Source organism: Corvus brachyrhynchos, unplaced genomic scaffold (genome assembly GCF_000691975.1).
Source record: "Corvus brachyrhynchos isolate BGI_N302 unplaced genomic scaffold, ASM69197v1 scaffold44, whole genome shotgun sequence".
Lineage (NCBI taxonomy): Eukaryota > Metazoa > Chordata > Aves > Passeriformes > Corvidae > Corvus > Corvus brachyrhynchos.
In genome coordinates, this window is record NW_008238359.1 from 3203270 (window position 1) to 3221342 (window position 18073).

Here is an 18073-nt window from a genome sequence, read left to right on the forward strand (position 1 = left end):
AGTGTGAAGCAGAGTGAGTTAACAGTCTCTGATTGCTCTATCATTGATGTCCTAGAGACAGGAAAGAAAAAAAAATACAGAGACATGTCCACCTTGGGTATGTGCTACTTTTCACAAAGAAAGGAAGGCACCTTGCACAGTCCGAAAATCCCTGTATTGTTAAAAGACCATAGCCACCTATGGTCTTAACTGATAGCACTAGATGATTAATTTTTTAGGTACAGTTACATGACTGGAATCTCACTGTTACTGAATGTGCAAACTCAGGTCAGGAGAGCACAGTGTGAGAGAAGGGCTGTTTCAACAGACTCTTGTTTGCATATAGGACTTGCATTTACCTTGAGAACAGACAAAAGGAGTAAGTTTTAAGCCTGCCAGGGGAAGAAAGAGCTTGTCAGCAAATGTGCAAATAGATGCATCCTGATAGCAAGAGATAAATGTCCTTGTAACTCTTTGATTTTTTTTCACTAATAAAAACCAATTTTCATACGTTCAAAATAGAGACACTTATTTTGTAGGGTATCATTTTACCTGCAAAAACATATGTTGCCCATGTATGATGCTACTGAATTATCCTCTGTAAATGTGCTAACACACGGAGGAGAGGCAGATGGATTAATGGCTCCCCAAATGAATTGGCACAGGGGAAGCTCACAAAATAAAATACAGTGAACACCCAACAATGAGGGGCATGGTGCTTGGAGGGAAATTAAACACAACTCAGGACAGGAACAAGTTTTGCAAAACAGCCAAGGAGGCAGTGAGATGAACAGAAGCAGAAAATTCACTTTATATGTCAGAGGTCTTTCTCTGAAGTTCTTCAAGGTTTTGAACTCCAAGTTGGATCCCAAAATGTTACTCTCTTTGAGTATTGCACATAAGAGAAATTCCTTCATTTTGTCTTTCTGCATATTGCTGTAGCTGCCCAGTTGGCAGGTGCTCTAGCTCTGCTCTCAACATGTGCCTGAAATGCTAATATTTTCTCTGGATGACTTGTGGGAATAGGGATCAATGAACCATTTGATCAAACCTGCCATGTAGTTTACATTCAATCCATTTAGTGCCTTATTTTTATTGAGGAACTCACTTTTGAACGCATTTAGGCACCTGTGTGAACTTTGCAGGAGTTTCTGGCTTCTATTCATATATTTGGAAATAATAATTGCATTGACATTTTATTTCTTCTAAAAAATTAAAAAATCTTATCTAAGTTGGTGAATACAGCTTCTGCTTCATCATTTCATGGCATTATTTTCTTCCAAAACTCTAATGGTATTACACACCACTATTAAATACATAAGCTCATGTCACTAACATCTTGTTGTGCAGGTCTGATGTGGGATTTGCTGGGTTTCTTATTAGATTTCTCTCCTCCTTCACTGCTAAACTGAAGCTTCACTATGATGTCAGGCTATATTTCATGCCAAAACTCATTTAGTAAAGAGGTGAGGTTTCTGTAGATGTCTGCACCACAGCTAATCATGCTCAACACCTTTAATGGTTGAAAGAGAGAAACAGACATTTGAAGGCCATGAGTCATCAGGTCCTGAACAGGTGACTTGACTGGAGCCATGAGACCCTTTTATTGTTCATGACCTTGAAAAGATCCTAGATCAGCTGCAGACATCCACACTGCCGACATCTAAGAGTAACTGAATATCCCACAGCTGCCCTTCAGCAGCCACACTGTGGCCTGCAGAAATGGCTTCAAAACATTTCCTAATTTTCCCAAATTATTAAATTAAGACATGATTTGTAAGGTCAAATCAAAGCTCCAGTTTGCTCCACATTCTTTTCTGTGACTGGGATACTTTTACTGTTTCTTACATCTATTTGTTTTGTAGTTAAAGAGTTCCCAAAAGTATAGAGCAGTTGGTACTTCCACAGCTGAAATGTCTTAAGTGAACATAGTCAAGAAGATAGATGCTTTGGACTTAAATGGAGAGTATGGATTTGTTTTTCTTATCTTTATTACTGAAAGTACTATGAGTGGATTTTCCAGAATGGTGCTATAAAAACAAAAGTTGATTGATTAATTCAAAACCTATAGCTAGGAAATGTTTTCCAGGGATACTTACAGGAAATGCAAAATGGTCTATGAAGAGAAGTAATTTACTATGTGCACACTGATGGGAAAATTTACTGTGATCTGATACATTTGGCTCTGGCAGTGACAGATGTTACAAAATGACCATTTTTACACTCACTCCTTCCTGTTATGCTGAATCAGAAGATGAGGATAGCAGAACTGCAAACTTAGTGATATTTCCTAATTACATCTTTCAAATGTTTAAGCATATAGGAAACATGTGAATGTGTAGATATAAAAATACATAGAGAGTTCAACTTCAGATTGCAGCAAGTTCACTAAAACTAGCCCTGATTAAATGAAAGTATCTGTCAATGCACTATTCATTTTATGCTGCAAGAGCAGTAACCAGAGGGAGGGTGATTTTGCCAAAGCTTAATGCAAGCTTGTCCTTTGCCTTCAGAGGTCTTTGAATAATGCTGTACCTCTTTCTAAAACCACTGTGTGTAAGAAAACAAGAGAAGAGTGTTAATGGGTTTGTATTATATACTTAAGAGGCAGGTTAGACATGAAATGCTTACAAAACAAGAAACTTCAGGGAATTTACCTGAGGGAAAAAAAATGATAAAGTTGAAACAAAAACCTCCCTCCCAATTCCTTTCCTGGTGTGATTGAGCTAAACAGGTTGTTGTTGTTCCTCCATCAGCATTTTCTCCCCTTCCACCAAACTGTTTATTTCAGTTGGCAGATTTAGATGTATCCAGCATGCTTCTCATGAACCATTTTTACTACAACATTTTTTGTAATCAGAGTTAAACTGTTGGCTATTTTCCTGTATCATAGCTACTTGTTTCTAATGCAAAAGTATTTTGACCTTGCTGAGATACAGAAGAGGACAACTCCTGCCTCACTAACTTCACCCTCCCACTATCAAAAGCACAACCTGTTTCTGATGTTTTTCAGATATGTATTGAACTTGATTTAATTTCACCCAGTGATGACATTACAGTCTTGGAAACTCACCCTTCTAAAGGTGAAACATAATTTAATTATCAACATAAATTTTTTAATGATCAATTTATACAGAGATATTTTTTTGTGTCAGTTAAGCAGCCCCTTTTCCTTCCTAACATAAATATAGTTTTGATGTATTTAAAAGGCTATATCACCAGTTTAACTAACTGAATTCAAACTTATATGTGTACTGTAATGAATATAATTATTCCAAATGTTTGTAATGCATGCAGGAATAATCATATACATTTTCAGTGAACTGAGAAATAAAAATATTTTTAGTCAGATCCCATGTGCTTACCCTAGAAGAAAAGATATATCTATTAAATTGAAACTCAGGGAGAAAGAAAAAAATTAACACATGAACCCATTTATTCTTCAGTGTACTTTTCTCCACAGGAAAACTCTTTCTCAGATTTATTGATATGGGTGAATAAAGGTTTAAGAACAAACATTTGTTTCTGGTATGACATTATTTCATGGTTAGTTAACAACATGATGGGCATTGAAAAAACAGCAGCATATACAGATATCTGAAAAATGTAATGAATGTACTTTTGTAACACAAATACACAATACAGTTCTCTTCCCCAATCTTCATAAAATTACTGTTTTCTCATTTGTGCTAGATTTTTTTTTGTTGTTTGCTTTCTTGGTAGCACAGTTGATGTATAGATGTGAAAATTACGTCTGGATTTTTTATTTCTTTTTTTATGATAATATGTGCTAACTTTAAATTGAGTTTTGTCATAATAAGGATGGGAAATCACTGATTCTTGTTGCTGGTATTACTGTGTCTGCAATTCTTTGAATTGCTGTCTGTTCCTGAGGCAAAATGTCCTAATCTGATTATTTAAAATGAAATCATTGATTAGGTGTGAACAAATAGACTCATGAAATGAAAGGATGTACAACAGGTCATGATTAGACTTTCAGATGCTCCTGGCAACATGCAGGTTTAAAACCCCTTACATCTTACACCCCACCCACTGCCCCCCTTTAGAGATATAGCGTAGCTCTGCTGGAGTCCAGCTTAAGAGGTTCTTAACAGAGGGTTCTTAAGATTTTATGAAAAAGAAAATCTGTGACAACAAAGAACAAAAACAGCACTTTAAAATATCTACTGAAAGTCTGGTTTTGGTAATAATAAAGGCAGCATTAAGGTGAGGCTTATTCTGAAAATGCTGCTCAACACATTAATAAGGATTTCTTCACTTTCAACTCCTCTCCTAGGCCTGTGTTTCATTTGATACACCTTTAATCTCTGTGTTTGTATATAAACACTTCTTAGAAAAGGCTTGTTTTATGTACAGCATTTAGCAATCTTGTGGAATAATAACAGGAAACATAAGGATGAATCTTTCTGATAACAGAACTAGACTTCCCTTTTCCTTATGCCTATAGATCTTAAAACAAAGAATGCTTCCAAACCATTCTAAACACATCCTTTTGAATAAAGGGAAATGTTTCATATTACTAATAAAGTAAGAAATATTCAAATTATGTTATTATCAGTTTAAAATTCCAAGATATAGACAGAATGCACTGGGAATTTGAAAAGCCAGTGCTGCTTCACAATCCTTCTACATTTGTATTTCTTGAGCACCTTTGTTAGACTATTTGGCTCATGAGTGCTGACAGCTATGAGGAGAAGAACACAGAGGCAAATGCAGAGGGAAGAACTGGCTTTATCATTCACCAGTTTAGGAAGTCAGTAGACACTGGCAAAACCACCCCTGAAAGATACACATCACTTTAAGCTGGTCGAGTTGTTCACTCTACAGAAAATGAAAAAGGAAATGCAATTTATGCATCCTAGGTATCTAGAGTTAGGAAAGATGAAAACAAGCCTTGGTTTTTAACCCAAAAAGGAGAAAAAGTCTGCAATAGAAAGCTTCTTAACACAAGATCTGATGTCTTAATATTTTATGGCCAAACTTTAAAATTAGAAATAAATATACATATATTATATATTTCTTTTTTTCCAGTTAAGCATTGTTTACAAATTGTCTTGAAAGAATTTTCAATTTAAATTGGCTAATGAATGATCCTATGTCAGATTTTTACATAAGATTTTCATAAGAAGTAAACCTAAGAGCAGAAAAATTGCACTCAACTAGGTCATGTGTGCTATTGTTCTGCAAGATAAAACCTAGAAGGTGCAAGGTTAATTATTATAATTTGAAAAAAGACAGTATAAGTAAAATTCAGATGCTGTTATATCTATGTAATTAACTTGTAATTGCAGCATAATTGCACAGTGGTTTTGCTTTGCCGTAGGTTGCTAAACTGGATTTGCACAGTTACTTATGAATGGGTTAATTAATGTTAAATTTTGACATCATATTAATTAATTTTTGTGACAAAGTTCCTTCAAATTTTCAAATAGGGAGCGTATATTTTCCCAATTTCCTTCACTGCAGAATGTTTAATAACATTTGCATGTTATATGTAGACAGCATGCAAAACTTGTAGTGAGTTAAACATGAATCCTAGAAGGTTTTACATTATACATTATGCATTATTTCTCATAACACAGAGCTCATAAAAAATACATATCACTTGGGCTGATAAAGCTGTAAGCAAAAGAGGGAAGACTGAAAGCTTAAGGCAAAAATATTCTAATGAAATGTAATAAATACACAATAGGAATAATACTCAAGTAATTTTAGAAAAGTAGTGGAAGTGACACAGTCATCCAGTCTCATGTGACCTCCCGTTACCCAGTTACAGGGAATGATGGACAGCTGCATCAGGAGGGGAAAGTATCTTGTACTACAGGGGAAAAAACTCTTCTAAACAATTTTTCTTGATAGATGTAATAGTTGTCACACAGAAAAGGGAAAAGAGAAAATAACTCTTCAGAGCATGCTGTCCCTTGAGCAAATAACAAAACCTACAAGGTAGCTTTAGAAGCTTGGTAAAATGTTGAAACAACTAAGGAGAAGTTTTAATGTAAGTTCATGTTTTATTCATGACACTAGTTGTTCATTCAATTTTTTGGGCTCAATATTTTTTTTTTTTTCATTTCTGTGGAGCAATAAAGCTTGTTCTGATCATAGTAAGGAAGCTTTTGCCGTGGCTGTGGCCTAAAATGGGTATCCTTCCAAAATAGGTGACAAAGCAATTCAAAGCAGGGTGTTCAGAAGGTAACAAGGTTGTGCCTCTACCTTAGTGAACAGGCTAATTAGAGGAATTGTAACACAGACCACTGAGGGCATGTGCTGGTTAGCCCCAAAGGCCTCTGCTGTGTACCAATGCAGCAGTCAGCCAGCATGAACCCAGGGCCATGAACATCCACACCTGAATGTGACTTGAATGTGCCCAGCACCAGCCTGTGGTAGAAGCCAGCTAGCATGAAACAGCCCTCTGCACTGCCAACAAACCTACTCAGCCTCCTGCATCCAAGCTGCATCCTGGGAATCATTCTTTGCTGTGCTCACTTCCCAGTACTGCCCAGAAGTCACTTGACAGAATGTGATTTGGCCAGGGCGTCCAAATTCTTCCCTGTCAAGTATTGCTATTACTATGTTATTTTTTCACACATTTCGGGAAATAAAGGAAGTAGTGTGTGATGTATAATCTTAGTTAATTATAAATAATGGAACAATTTTTTAACGCTTCCTTTGACAAAAACTGAAGAAGCCAAAATTAGGGGAGAACTGTTGAAGCAGAAGTTTGTATAGGAAATTCACAAATCAAAAATCCTGTTAAAAAAATCCTGTTAAAAAAAACTACTTTTACTAGATGAATAAAAAAATCACCAGCTTACTCAAATGGATTATGCCATCTGTGTAAATCATTTATAATGGTTATTTAATAGAAGCCCAAGTTTGCAAATTGTGAGTTTTTTGTTTGAAAACTAAGAACATCTCCAGCAGTAGTAAACATGTGGGCCAATGTACAGCACATCAGACATGGATACACAGTGGAGCAAACTCATGATGCAGTTTGAGCCAGCAGTTTTGGCGAAGTAATGACATAATGAAGTTTTAATAGAAATACTCCAAAAAAATGCGAAACAAAGACATAAACTGAGGGAGAAAGCTCTCTGGAGATTTCCATGCATTTTAAATTATTGTAGCCAGGGTTTACAGCTAAAATTTTCATAGGAATAAAGTTAAAAAACCAGCATTATTTTAAGTGTTTAAGCCCACTACCAAGCTGAGCTTGTACTTTTAGCTATCTTGAAGATCCCTTTGGAATATCTTGTTTTGGAGTAAACAAGCCTCCCTGAAATACTCCATCTGTCAGAGTGATGTTATAGGCCCTTTTTGTCATCATGTAAGTACTTTAAAGAATAAAGGAATTTGAAAATCAGAAAGTCCTGAAGAAGCTGCCCTTTGAAGAAAGGAAAAAGCAGAGAGATAAGACATTATTGCCAAACAAACTACCTTTATGAACAGCACTGTAACTGATGTCTCCCTTTAACAGCAGTCATCACCTTCTCCTGTCACATTACACAGACACAAGAAAATAAAGAGTTTAGAAACCTGATTTTCTATCTAGCAGTAATAACATTAGCCACCTTTTCAGTACTCTTTTATAACTTTTTACCAAAATTGAAATTCTATCAAACAGGGCTTCATTTGCCAAGCAGAAGTAGCAATATCCATTAAATATCTGTTAGACTAGTACGCTGCTGGAATGCAGGCACAAGAATTGATATTATTTGCACAACAACCATATAACAAAACCACATCACAAAAATCCGAATCTCTTGTCAGGAAAATATGATGTATGAGCACTAGAAATAACTGATTTTACATCCTCACCTCAGGATCTGTCTCAAAATACCTTATTTCATGAACTTTATAGATTTTACGAAGTAGAAGTGTGGCAAAAGGTCTGTTTTCTTCAGATCTTTCTATCTTTAGTTTAAACTTATTTTGGAGGGGCATACAAATAATGAATTTGTTTCCAGATATTGATCAGATACTGTAATTCTCTACATCTACTTAAGTATACAAAATTATGTCTAAGGCTGTCATTAGAAGTAAACAGTATATGAACAAAGACTACGAAAAGAAAGCACACAAAAAATTCCCTTGGAAAGTATGTTAAGAAGGCTTTTGAATTGCATATGCAACAATGGAAGAAATGAGAATACTACTGTATTATATCATGGTATAATAAAATCATATGTCTCATCTATACAAAATGTCATATAAAACTCAAGGCAGACAATGACGTTGCACATATGCTGTGGTTTGATATATTAGCTGAGATGTATCTACTACAAAATATCAATTATCATAACTCAGATGGGTTTTTATATATGTATGTGTGTGTATATACATATATATACATATTATTATGCCACTGCTGTATAATGAATGTAGAAAGCTAGAAAATACTAACTGGGTCGCAAAGTCCAGGTCTAGATACTGTCAGAAAATCAGAATGGAAATGTTTATTAGTGAAAGAAATAATGATAGACTTATTATGGGGCTGATAAACAAACCAGTCAGCTGTAATTGTGATGCATTAGTTGCTATGACAAGATCTCTGGTTTTATCACACCACTCATAAACAGTGTTGTTTTTCTGGGGCAATGTCTTAGTTTAGTTTTGTTTTAAAAGTAATGCAGCTAACTCATTGCCCTGTGATAGCTGAAGTCATAATTTCTGATAACAGCCAACAAAATTAGATGAAAAAAGGAAAGACAAAAATGCACAAAAAACCCCAAAACCCCCCAAAAAACTAAAAAAACCCCACACCCCAAAAAATCCCCCCCCCCCCCAAAAAAAAACCACCCAACTCTTTCAAAAGGCTTCAAACCTTTTACTTATCCTATCTAGAAGCTGGCTACCATGTCCCTCACTGCATCTCAGTAGTCCCTCCATATTCAGAAGAAACAGAGCTAACTTAGACTCCCTCACAATGTTCTGCTTGAAGATTGCTGAACAAGGCATTGGCTGGATTGTCTGCCTCAATATTTTTCTGAAATCACTGTGTGGTGTAGAGTCAGATATCTTAGCACTCTGAAGGCCTGAACTCACAATCTGGTCACTTCAGAAAGAGTCCAAGGAAGCCAAGTTTCTTCTTACAATACCATAGAATCATAGAATAGTTTGAGCTGAAAGGCACCTTCTAGTTGCAACTCCCATGCCATGGACAGGGACACTTTCCACTAGACCAGGTTGCTCCATGCTCAAAATGATTGGATGAAGTCTGGCTTCCAGTCATGCAGAAACCAGTTCTCCAGAACTGGTCATCTTCTAGGGTGCCCTGATGCCTCTTTAACTGGCAAGAGGCACAACTGGGACCAAGACAGGAAAAGAAAATCTGGACTTTCAGATCTATTGTGGAATGGAGTTGAATATGGAACAAATTCTGCCCAAAGAGATTTGTTATAATTTGTCTTAATTCTGACCAGAAATAAACTGTTACAGAAAGAATGCTGAGAGTACTTCTATTTCAATTAAAAGGTCTTCTTTTACCAAAACAACTTATTTTATTTATGTTGTGTTCATTACTCTATACATTTTCATTCCAAGAAAATTATGTTGCCTCTTTTAATATCTAAATTAATTGAAAGTCAACATAAATAAGATTTTTTCTGAGTTTCTGGGTTACAGATAAGGTGTATTTTCTCACTGAAAAGAGTTCCATCAACACTAATTCATCACATTGTTATCAGTATCCACAATCACCACTGTAGACCAGGGTGGGAAGGACCATGATGCCATACCCTGCTCATTCCCCTTTGGAAAAGCTTTGAAAAAGCAGTCATTTAATTTTACAGGACCACAAATGTTGCTGGCCCTAGCATGGGGAGTACATTCAGCAGAGATTCCCAGCATCATCTAGCAAGTTCTTCTCTTGTTTTATAACTGAAATTAAACATTGCCTAAGTCAGAAGACACTGTGAAGACACAGCTTTTGTTGTCACTGGACTCCAGATATCAAACAGGCTGTATTTCAGGATGATGTAACTCAGGGAACTACAGGACATTACCTTTGGAGAAAGGTATCCTTGAATTATCTGTGCTTCCCATACATTCCTTCTCTCCTGCATATTGTCCCATTCTGTCAGCAGCTACGTTCTTAGGAAGAACTATGAATAGATACCTCTGAAATGCAGCATGGTTTGTTTGGTGATGGACCAGATGGCATCCAGTGACAGATATATTTCAACAATACATTCACAGAAGAGGAGTCTTCTGTTTCTCTGACAGTACTCTGAATGATTTGGTTCTGTTCAATGAGAAAGCACATTTTTGGTGTTGTTACTTTTTATTTTTTTTCTTATTTTTTGCTTTTGTTATCTCAAGAAGGAGGATGATAGAGAGATTCATGTTCCTTTAACGGACAGGAATTTATGACTTTATTTTCACCACTAAAGTTAGGTGTATTTTCTGTCAAACAGTCTCAAACAGACTAGATGTTTAATGCTACAAGTAGGCTTCATTTGATGATTCAACTTAAAAAAACCCCACAGGTTATAGGCCTACGTGTGCACTATATTCACTGACATCAGAGGGATCCATATGACAAAGGCTGTGCTGTTTTGCCTTGCCTTTCTCTAATGAAAAACAGAAAATGTCACCATTCACCATTTTGGTTGGGATTCACGGTCTTTAGAAGCCTGGCGATAAAATATATTGAGGCTTGAATACATTCCTTCCATTTGTGGCTGAATGCCTTCTAATCACCAGAAATTCTCTGAATAGTCTCTGCCAGAATAAAATAATGTTTCTTTTAAACTCTGAAATTGCTTTTATTTTAGGAATCATGTCTTATTTTAGTTCCATACTTCAGATTCTGTTCCATATTCAACAGCTATTTATTTCTTAAGGAAGGTCTAACATGTTCTGGGTTTAGGAAAATAATCAGCTGAAGTTTGCATGATCCTGCTGCGTGCTGTTTCAGGTGGGCAGGCAGGGACTATGCTCAAGCCCCGGAGGTTACATCTATTTTACAAGAGACTACTTTTTAACCACTCTTTGAAAGTAGCATCCTAAAAATCCCTGATGCGTCTGTAGCTCACACTGCTAAAAACGAGGGGATTGTTTTCTGCAAAAATGTAATTGTTTCAATTTTTATCCTACAATTAAAATCACATGTCCTTCTATTCTTTTACTTTTCAGAATTTTTCACTGTAGGTCCTGCTAAATAAGAGTTTGATAATACTATGGGCCTTCTCTCTTTTTCTTAATAGCAGTTTGCCACTCAAACTTCTGCCGACAGAGACAGTCAGAAGTTACTTTTATGCTACTTGAAAGAAATAAAGTGATGTGTTTTAGAAGCAGTGGATATAAATTTGTGTTTAATTTTAATAATAGAAGTCCTATGAGCTGATAGGTGTAAACTGGTGTCAAGGTTATATAAAGAACTTAAAATTCAGTCAGAATAATGCTTTGATATATTTACACTCAAACCCACATTTCCAGTTTCACACATTACATGTCAATTAGCAGATATCACAAGGCTGCTAAGAACTGATAATTCAGAACTGTGGATCTAGTTCAGCAAGAAATGATAGTTTGTTTTCTCACACAGGAGTATAGAAACATCATCTGAAATGCAGACATATGCTTTGAGGTAGAGTAAGGGCGAAAGATTCTCAGCATCTGCTAACAACTATTGGGAGGCTTGGGTTAGAGCTTGGATACAATCTGTCAATTTGCACCAAAGAAGTTAATTGACACTTCAAGATGTAATAAAATGTGACCAACACAATTAAACACATGAATATATTACATCAGCAAAATACATTCTTGATGACTGTGGGTAAATAAACTGCAGTTTTGGTTTATCTCAGAAAATACGTCTTGATTTTTTGGAGAATTTTTAGGATAAAATGTGGCCTTTGCTGAATGGTTTTGGCTGTTCTCATAGAAATTTCAAAGGGCATGACCAGGGCATTTCTAGGTACTACACCACTGAGGATTTAATTTGCAACTAAATAAAAAAGAAACTGACCATCTAAAACTTTCTGTAAAGAATGGGTTCAACCATCATTTTAATACCAATTGCAACCTATAGACTGCATAGAGTGTGTATAGTGTTGCTCATATATAAACATATTTACATGTATGTAGCCTTAGTTATTTTCCTTACAGATTATAACTGAACAGTGACGACAGACTTCTTAACCAAACATCACAAAAGCATCATTGCTTTATCCTGCAGCCAAACTCTTAAGGAAGTTGTGACTGGACATTAATATAACAATGTTAGCTATGCCAACACCATGCAGAGGAGGTGATCCCAGACAACAGCAGCCAGCAAAACTCATCTCTTGTTAATTCAACTGTAAAGAGATGAAGTCTATAAGATTTGCTAGAAAACAGACAAGTCTATTATGTGACAGAAATAATCTGTCAAGAATTGGTCTCATCTTACATACTCCATATCTGTATTTAGTTCAGTAAACACTGATGATTTTTTTGTTATTTTGTGTATGTGCAATCCTTAAAAGGTTTCTTTAGGGCACCTGAGCAGTGTTTCAGTTATATAATTGCTTAAAAAACCCCTGTTTTTCTGATTAGTAAATAAGTGAATGATCTAAAGAAAACAACACTCCTACATCCCTTTTCTCCAACCAGTGCCCTGTGAGCTATAGAATCAATGAGTTACACAGAAAACTGAGCAGGCTGCCAGACTAACTGTGCTGTACCTGTTGGCGGTAATCCCACCACACAGTGCATAAGAGGTTGGTAAATCCATCTGTTTCTGAGAACTGGCCTCCCATCATTCCTGTGTTTATCTCTGATTTAATAATTTGATTTGATTCACAACGCTGCTTGGAGCAAGGATTTGAAAAAGCCCTTACAAGAGATAGCCAGATCTGCTCCCACTGGCTTGTGTTAGTGTTTATGTAAAAATGCACTCCTTCAAAATGCTACAACTTTATGTTTGTTAATCTATGCTTCTAGAAAGAAGTGTGTAATTTTGTCTCAGTACATCAACATTACCTATTCAAATCCAAGTTATAGTAGAAAATGAACCTCAGTGGAAAATGATGAGACCTAGAGATCAGTTCTTAAATCAGTTGTTTAGGGGTGAAAGGATCAAAAGCTTGAAAATCCCGTAAGTCTTATTTTCTTTGAGTAGGAGTGAAGGGTCCTAGTTAATAAAGCTGTTTTTCAAATTTTGTGCTAACTATAGAGTGTTCCAAAAGCAGATTTAGATTCTCAGGCCTTAAAATTCCTGCAGGTGAATTACTTTAGAAAAAGAGTTGTTTTCTTTAGAAAGGCAATCTATTCCCACAGGCCAGTAAAATTTAAATCTGTGATGGCATCTCTAACAACAAACCAAAAAAGCCCACAGGTACTGACTTAGCTAAATGAGCTGCTGTAACAGCAAAGTCTTTATGTCATTAAAAATGCAACAAAGTAACTTGAGTTTCTAAATGAAATATAAATAAAGAAGCAGCATAGAAAGAGAATTTCAGGCATCACTTCTGAAGCCATGAGAGGCTGCAAGACCAGGAAATTGTAGGAAATCTGAAGTTATTTCTCTTACCTTAATTACCGATTTTCACCAGTGTGCCAGAAGCAGAGAACATCTTATTTTCCAAGCAAAAAAATAGGTCCATCCTACCAAAAAATAAAAACAAAACAAAAAAAAAAATTGGAAAAAGACTTGCAATTTCAGAAAGTTTATTTCTCTTGTACTGCTATGGAATTAGAAAGTAATAATGAAGTCGTTTTTAGTGCTGGAGGAAAAGAAGTTTATTTATATTTGTTATGAGGAGATCATAGTATTGTGAAACATTTAATGAGTGTTAAAGACAACACAACAGAACTGAAGGCTCTTCTTGTGTCGCTGATTCTAAGAGCTTTTAGAAAGTCACCATCTTTTTATATCATGGGTTTATACAGGAGATTTTCTGAGCTGTTATCCATGGGATACATATTTTTATTTCAATCACAATACATTACACTATAAAACAAATTATATATTTGTCTGTAGTAAGGTCAGCTAGGCTCCATTCCTGGACCTAAACAAAGGATTATTGATATATACACCCAAAGGTAAAAAAAACTGATCCAGGTATACCTAATAGTATCAAAACATCTATCTTATAATATGACTGTTCACCTTTGTTATGCATCCTGTATCCCACTAGGACAGCAAAGATACTCCGTCCACTTAAGGTTGTAATATTTAACATTCAAGACACACACACACACACACTTACATGTATATTTTTAAGAAAGTAATACACAATGGTAAGGTAAACACAAAACATTTAACTTCAAATCAGGACCCTTCTAATATAATTTCATCCTCACAAACTGTTAAAACACCATAGGAGATGGTGTTGATACAGGAACAGATTCATAGAATCAAAGAAACAGAGCGTTTCAGGTTGCAAAAGACATTTAAGACTATCAAGTCCAACTGATAACCCAGCACTGCCAAGCCCACCACTAACTCATGTCCCCAAGCGCTACATCAGCATGTCTTTTAAACATCTTTGGGGAGGGATACTCCATCGCTTCCCTGGACAGACTGTTCCAGTGACTGGCAACCTTTTCAGGAGAGAAATTTTTCATAATATTTAATTGAAACCTCCCCTTGCACAACTTGAGGCCATTCGTTCTTGTCTTCTTCCAATATTCTGGCTAAGTTCATTGAACACACTGATAATTTCTTCTTTTGTGGAGTGGAAGAGTATTTCCTGTTTTCCCTGAAATTGTCAGAGCAGTACCAGGTCCTTTAATTTTGGCTATATGGGGAGTCAAAATTATAAGAACACTTAGTTTCTAAGAAGTTCTAGAAATGACACTAGGTCATCTGATCACCAGACCCTGCTGTCATTTGAAGTTGAAATTGGGGGATTTTGAAGCTGCTCACTCTGAATCTAAATCTGATATGGGTCTTGGCCTCAAATCTAACCATTCCAGGGCCTGAGCCTTAGAACTGTAGAATCAGTGAGGCTGGAAAAAACATCTGAGTTCATTAAGTCCAACCATCAACCTAGCACGACCTCCATGTTCACCACTAAACCACATATATCTTCAAGTGCCCTACCCATATGCTTTTTTAACACTTCCAGAGGTGGTGACTTAACCATTTTAGTGCTTATCTAAAAGCAACCCAGCTCTTTCAGTAGTTTAAGCTCAGTCACCATTGTCATAGTAACTCTAGTCACAAAATAAATTCACAGGTTAAGGAGACTTCTGCAAGTAGTTGGCTTCAGCTTGTTCTGTTCATATTTCCCTGCTGTTATGCTTTAAGCAGCAGGCTATGGACACCCAGCAGTGACAGTAAAGAAAAAGCAAAAAAACCCCAGGCAAACTGCCTGGAAAAAAAACAGTGGTTGCAATTTGCAGGGACAATATTTGTCACTGAAGTTTTGTGGATTGTCCTTCACACTTAGAGAGGCAAGCCTACGTGCTGCCTTTGCCTTTGATAGCTAAGGTGATGAAGGTGATGAAGGTAAAAAAGATGAACCAGAAAGAAAATGTGTCTAGAAAAACAGTTTTCTTCTACAGAAAAACTGTTAATTTTTTCCTTCTTGTAATTTGCGTATTTATCTAATGAAAATTTTACTTATATAAATCATGACTATGTCAAGTGTTTGCTTCTCCCTCAGATTCATAGTGTGGAAATCAGGAAAATATATTTTTTATCTTGCCCTTTCACAAATCCTAGATGAGAACAAGGATAGAACACGCACTTATGAATGTGATAGCGTTATAATTATTTAATGAGTTACGGCTTATCAGTTGAGTTCTATGAACCACTGTTTGCATGATTTTCAGCTCTCCCTGCCTTTCAGGTTAATGTAAAACTTTAGACCAAGGAGAAGATGTATTAGCTTAAATAGCCTGACTTTGAATGCAGGATGTCTACAAGGAGACACGCTGGCAGTCAGTTGGGCATAGCTAAGAGAAAGGTGTATTATTTTAAGCCAGTGTAACTGAAGTCTGTACCTAAAGGGAAAAGTTGGGGTTTCTTCATTATAGATTTCAGAGAAAGTACTCTACCTTGCGCTAGTATGAATGAAAGAATTGGATGATAATAATGACGTCTGAAATCTAGGAGGACTTCCTTCTTTACTTTCTACCATTCTACTTTCTTGTCTCTAATTTCTGCTACACTGGTGGTGCTTTTCTCTTTTGATTTGCTCTTAAAAGTTGACCTTAGTTACTTCTCACACTGCAGGTACTACATGGCTGTGCACCAGTTTAATGCTAACAAGTAAGAAGCTCTGAAGTCTAACAATAATTAAATGGACACTTGCAACTGATGAGCACTTGGGGGGAAATGCTGTTCTTTAACTCAGAGGAAAAGCAAATTCTTGACTTGGATTTGGAGAAGGGGAAGATAAAAAATAAAATGGGAGAAAAATTCTACCAACTTTGAAACAAACAAACAACAAACAAGTATAATAATTTTGAATACTCCTGCTTAAACTTCTTGTTTAACCAGCAACAAGGAAGTGGTGTCCTTTCTGGAACAGGACAGTCCTTGCAAGACACAGTATTCACGCAGTATATTAGAGTTAAAGGAGAGATGAAGCATTAATTATATCTATCTATCTATAAAAGCATGCCAGAACAACCTTGCCCTCATGGGAAAAAAACACAGGCTATTTGCAGTGCTGAATTTAATTACACAGAATAGTGTCAAACACCTATACCCTGCTTCTGGACCCCTTTCTAGCCACCTTGCTTCTACTTCTGATCCCACCTTGAGGCTTTTTGTTTTGTGGTGAGGAGAAGTTACCAGGGAAATCACAGTGAGGCTGAACTAAGCAAACTGTCCATTGGTCATTCCTTGCCTTTCCCACAGGTAAATTTGTAGGGCATAAGGAAATGATGTTGCTGATATGTCTTTGACTTCAACTGTACAACTGGGAAACGTATGAATTGCTCTACCTTATTCAGAGTTTTACAAATAATAATTCAAAGGGGGGTTGATTAAAGGACTGTCGCAGGGACATCACTCAATGTAGACTGCAGTACCTGCCCAGTCTCCCGAGCCCTGTAACATATGCTCATGAGAACAAACATAGAAACAAATGTGTCAGGTTTCACGCTGTATGATTAAAGTTTTCATTTGAAGATCCCTTTCCATGACTCTCAGATCCCACTTTTTCAAAAATTGAATCCTGTAATTAATTTACAAATGAACTGTGCTGGCCATGAGCTCTTGGTCCTAAACAGAAGCTACAGATCTGCAGAGAAGTCAGTAAATATCTGCCCCATATTGCTCACCATGGGTGCAACCACAGCTGATAAACTTTCTTGACTTTGTGACTTATCTTAACATGTCAACATGGGCATAATCCTATCTTTTTATCACAGAATCATAGAACTGCTTGGGTTGGGACATTAAATAATACCTAGTTCCAATCCTCTGCCATGGGCAGAGATACGTTCCACTAGACCAGGTTGTTCAAAGTCCCATCCAACCTCATCATCAAGGTTGAGAGAGATCTTCAAGATATCTAGTCCAACTGCCACCCCAGCACCACCATAATCACCCCTAGCCCACATCCCCCAGTGCCACATCCAGATACCGCTTGAAGACTTCCCAGTCAGTGACCCTGCCACTGCCCTCGGCAATTTATTCCAGTGCCTTACCACTCTTTCAGTTAAAATTTTTTTCTAATATCTAATCTGAAACACCCCTGGCACAACTTAAGGCCATTTTGTCTCATCTTTTCACTTAACATATGGCAGAAGAGATGAACCCCATGTCACTTCGTCGTCCTTTGAGGCAGTTGTAGAGAGCAAAAGAACCCCCAGAGCCTCCCCTTCCCCAGGCTGTACTACCCCAGCTCTCTAAGCAGCCCTTCAAAAGACATGGTTTGTAGATCCAGATTTGTTGTCCTTCTCTGGACACACTCCAGTACCTCAATGTCCCTTTTGAAGTGAGGGGCCCAAAAGTTAACTAGTGCTTGAGCTACAGCCTCACAGTTCCAAGTGTTACAAGACAATCACTTCCTTGGTCCCTCTGCGCACACTATCCTTGATACAGGCCAAGATACAATTTTTTGCATCATGATATTGGACAAATGGCAAATATCATGCTCAGGCATCCACAGTGCTTCTAAGAAGTACA

At 36.7% G+C, this 18073-nt stretch overlaps 1 protein-coding gene across 1 annotated transcript in view; it reads right to left on the bottom strand.

Moving 5' to 3' along the window:
* TENM4 (teneurin transmembrane protein 4) overlaps positions 1-18073 on the bottom strand; it is a 1563774-nt gene that overhangs the window by 914754 nt on the left and 630947 nt on the right. The window contains exon 5 of the mRNA XM_017735917.1: positions 13517-13590. The gene's annotated coding sequence lies outside the window, so the exon portion shown is untranslated. The remainder of the gene's footprint in view (positions 1-13516; positions 13591-18073) is intronic.